Here is a 4,152-nt window from a genome sequence, read left to right as displayed (position 1 = left end):
AGAGCGTGGCCGGCAGCCGGCGAGAGAGCGCGCCCTCCGCGCCGCGACCCCGGCTCCCGGCTCCCGGCTCCCGGTCCCTGTGGCTGGGTGCCCGGCACCTCGCACCCTGCGACCTCGCGGTTTCCCAAGTCCCAGCCCTGCTCGCCGCCCTGCCCCGCCCGCTCTCGCTGTCAGTCGGTCTGTCCCCACCTCCCCACCCCTTCCTTCCTCCTTCTCCCGCTTGCTTGCCTTTTCGCTCGCTCTCAGACGCGGCCAAGAAGCTTCGCAGGAAAATCCCAGAAACCTTTGCAGAAAGCTTACAATGAAATTTAAGAAGTTCTTCGATTTCGGCGCCATTTTCGAGTGGAGCGAGAGGTGACATGCGATTTTTTTTAAAAGGGACTTGTAGGCTGGCGTTTGCCGCTGCCAGAACACTGGTTGCGGCAGAGAGAGCGAAAAAAATCTGGTGGTAATTCTGTAAAAGTTGTGTGTCGCTTTGGGGTCGGAAAGCACATTTGGGGGGCTGGGGCAGGGATGAAACCGACCTTTGAAGTGTTCGCAAATGAGTGCAGCCGGGACGAGTTCTCAGGAAACGGGCTGGGACGGGCTAACTTGGAGGGTGGAGGGACAGCAAACGGGGTCAGGGGCAGTGACCGACTGTCAGCCTCCTTGGGGTCCGGGGCGACTGCTTTGGACAGAGTGGAAGTGGACGTTCGCGACTCCTATTTGCAGTAAGATACGTCTTAGAAAGAAATGCGTGATTCAATTGTCCCCCGAATTAAAACTTTCCAGGTGGTTTAGTTTCCCTGGAGGAAACTTGACTTTGGGAAAGTGGCTCCCATACGCCCGGGGAAGGTACTTGGTGTGTTCGGGGCGTGGGGAAGACGGCATCCGCGAAACGCAAAGACAAAACGTTGTAAGATATGAACAGAGGAAGAGGCGTATTCTTGGGCTCTTAAATCATCTGGCCCAACACATTGCAGTTGGGGAGGGGGTGGGGCTCTGGCAACGCGAAAGTATCGATTCTTTGTCTGTAGTATCAGCCAAGGACCCTCCGCCTGAGTGACAGGATGCCTCTTTGTACTCTCTTTTCGTAAGTACATTTCAGTCCAAGGGGAAATGCGTACACTAGGGGAGCCTGCTGGCTTTCGCGGGATGTAAGTCGTTGTATTGTCACAGTGGAGAGAAGGAAAGGGTTAAAGCGAAATGTATACATGAATTCTTTTCCCGTGAGTTTCCAAGGCTATCTTGAAGGGACCTTCACCTTTGACACTATTTCCAATGAACTTTTATTTTTCTAAGCGGTCAACTCAAGAAAGGTTACACTGAGGTGCCTAACATCTGATGCGATGGCTCATGTATTGTCTTTTGCGGAAATAAAGTATTTAATGGGGAGAAAGTTGTGTGTTTTAAACTGTGATTGTATTTTTGCTAAACATGTTTTTTTTTTCTTTTTAAGGGCAGCCAGCGACGTTTTTCTCCATTAATCCCAAAGGTCAATGTAAAAGTTGCTTGCAAATATCATAGCCAAACCAAGATGGAATTTAGAGACACTTAACTGTTTGCCCCAATTTAGTCATTATTATTAATTGCTTTGTTTACCGTGGCACAAATCGTATATCTGTTAACACTGGTCGCAGTCCGTGGTGTTCTGCATTTTGCTCTTAAGTATTAACTACTTTGCACATTTTATTAACTAATAAATAGGACACTTCACATGTTCAGCTTTGAAACACTGACTTTTTTTGTATAAAATGAAACAAAACAGACGGGAATACTTTGGATGTCTGTTACTTGTATTGAAATATATTTGAACTTTCAAACCCATTATTTTCACACTGGCGTTGTTTTAACTTTCAGGTTTCTGATTGAGGTTTTCAGGGTGATTTCTTTCCTTGCCCTTCCTTGAATTTTTGTTTAAACACAAAGGAAAATGCATGTAACTGATTGCTAATATGTGTCTATTCAGAAGGAAAAAAGGGATCTAATGAGTTAATCATTAAAGACTATGCACAGTGCCGGCCATTTCAGGACATGAAAGAGTTTCTGCAGAGCTGCTTGAGACCGGAAGGAGTGGCTTGACATCAAGTGTTTAAACTTTCAGATTCATGCTTTGATAGGTGACATTGACAGGTATAAATTATGTATGATTATGTTTGAGTAATCAATTAAATATGTAAACCTCGGGGTAGTTCATCTACAGAAAGTCCTCTCTCATTCTTGGCCCTGAAAAATAAAGCAGGGTGTTTGCTGGGAGAATGAAAACACGGCAGAGTTATAAGAAGCCCTCTGAGGCTTGAACTGTCTATATCACGCACCTAGATTACATGCTAGAAGCATCTGAGGCCGCCAGAGACGCCTTGGTTATTTCCCTCAAGTCATCCTTCTCTAAATAGTTCCAAAAAAGGAAAACTTTTTTTTTTTTAATTTTTAATGGGAGCATTGAGACTTAGGATATGCAGCAGCAAACACGGTTCACCAAGACTTGGAAGCTGGTAAGAGAGATCAGGTGTTGCCAAATTGCCTCAATTTATTTAATCGGTTATTAATCCTATTCGTCCACTTTCAGAGGCAAGCTTTTCTCCCACCCAGATTCCAAGCTCCCACGGCTATGCTCCCACGGCTGTGCTCCCACCACTACACTTTTCCAAGATTTGTCCTGGGGGGGGGGAAATTGAGAGCCCCCCCCTCCACTCTTCCCGCAGATTCTGGCAATCAAGCGATGACGCTGTCGACAGTGCGAGACGTGACTCTGGTGTACTGTGTCCTAGTAAGTTTGGCTTTATTTCTCGCCTTTGGGCGGGGTGGGACAGGGCTTCCTTCTGGTGACTGAGTCTCTCCTTGCTGGCAGGTACACCAGGGCTATCCCCCTTCCTTGACTCCGTGGGGATGCAGCAGCAATTCATGTTTTGAAGTGCTGTAAAGGGTTCAAAACGTGAGGCGCTGCTATACCCCCTCGAGGGGAAGGTAGAAGGTGGGGTCTGCAGGACACAGGGTTCCAGGGAGCAGCGCAGGCTCCTGGCGAGACCCCCTGGGGAGCAGGTAGGTGTGTGTGTGGAGGGAGAGGGGCTGGGTCTCTCTTGGTCTGCCTGCGCCCCCCACCCCCTGCGCGGGGCACCGTGGAGGTCAGGGGAGGGCAGCCCTGCTGGGCCTGGGCCGGGTGGGGGTTGTGGGCAGTGCTGCAGGCCGAGGAGGGGCGGTGCCCAGCGCTCAGGCGTGCCCTAGCAGCGGTAACACTACTGCAGTGAGGTCTGGGCTCTGGAGTATTGTTTCTGCTGCCAGGGTAAGCCTGGGACTCGCACGGCCACCCACCAGGTAAGTCTCCGGTCAGCCACCGGAGGGGTCTGTCCCTCTGGAGCACCTTTGTCCAACATCCAATGTTTGCCTGGCATTGTGTTTGTGACTGGGAGCGGAAGGGGCCTCATTTTAGTGGCCCCTTTCCCTGCCCAGTTAAATTCCAACAACCAGGGAAAAAATCCCCTCCCAAACACTGACCATTTAGCCTACTCCCCACAGAACGACCAGGAGGAAAGGCTGTCTTCACTACCCAACAACGAAATGGGGGCCTGGAAAGGAGCACAAAGCGGGGAGGGGGTCAGGAAGGGTGACCAGCTGCAAGCAGACCCTGCTCCTCTCAGCGGTTCCTGGTGAAGGACCTTGTGTCCTAGGAGTGGGAAGGACTTTGGAATTCAGGAACGAATAAAGTACCGGCTCCCTGCCCCACAGCCTCGTCTTTCTTTCCGCCAGCTATGTTGGGGGGAGCTTCCGCGGAGCGGGGGAGTTAGAGGGGTGCGGAGGCCTTGGGGGGAGCAGCATGGGAAGTCTGAGGCCTCAGGGGGTGTCCTAGAATGAGTTTCTCTGCGTTTTTAAGATTCTTTTTGTCCTCAGCCGCCCCAAATCTGGCCCCAGAACCCCACCCCAGAGGCAGCGCCCCCAAGGACACCCTTGCCGCCCCTGGCGGAGCAGTGAGTCCAGCTCCTGAGGAAAGGGCAGCCACCGACCGGGGCCCTTCCTGACGGGGACCTCAGGCTGTCCCTAAGTTAGTGCCTTAGCGTTCCTGAGAACACGTCCAGTCAGCCAGCAGGCCCAGAGAAGGCGGGCTGCCTGTGGGGATCTCGGTAGGAAGCCAGCGCCCTCGGTCTCCCTGCCGTCCACGCCCCCGGGGGGGCACCG

At 51.7% G+C, this 4,152-nt stretch overlaps 2 non-coding genes across 2 annotated transcripts; both read left to right on the top strand.

Moving 5' to 3' along the window:
- The first annotated feature begins 2,871 nt into the window (after nucleotides 1-2,871).
- On the top strand, nucleotides 2,872-2,930 carry MIR424 (microRNA mir-424). Its single transcript, NR_129384.1, has one exon. It is a non-coding gene; the product is annotated as a microRNA mir-424 (primary transcript).
- A 271-nt stretch (nucleotides 2,931-3,201) lies between these two features.
- On the top strand, nucleotides 3,202-3,262 carry MIR503 (microRNA mir-503). Its single transcript, NR_129495.1, has one exon. It is a non-coding gene; the product is annotated as a microRNA mir-503 (primary transcript).
- Nucleotides 3,263-4,152: the final 890 nt, after the last annotated feature.

This window comes from Tupaia chinensis, unplaced genomic scaffold (genome assembly GCF_000334495.1).
Source record: "Tupaia chinensis unplaced genomic scaffold, TupChi_1.0 Scaffold149560_1, whole genome shotgun sequence".
Lineage (NCBI taxonomy): Eukaryota > Metazoa > Chordata > Mammalia > Scandentia > Tupaiidae > Tupaia > Tupaia belangeri.
This window is presented reverse-complemented; position numbering and strand designations above follow the sequence as displayed.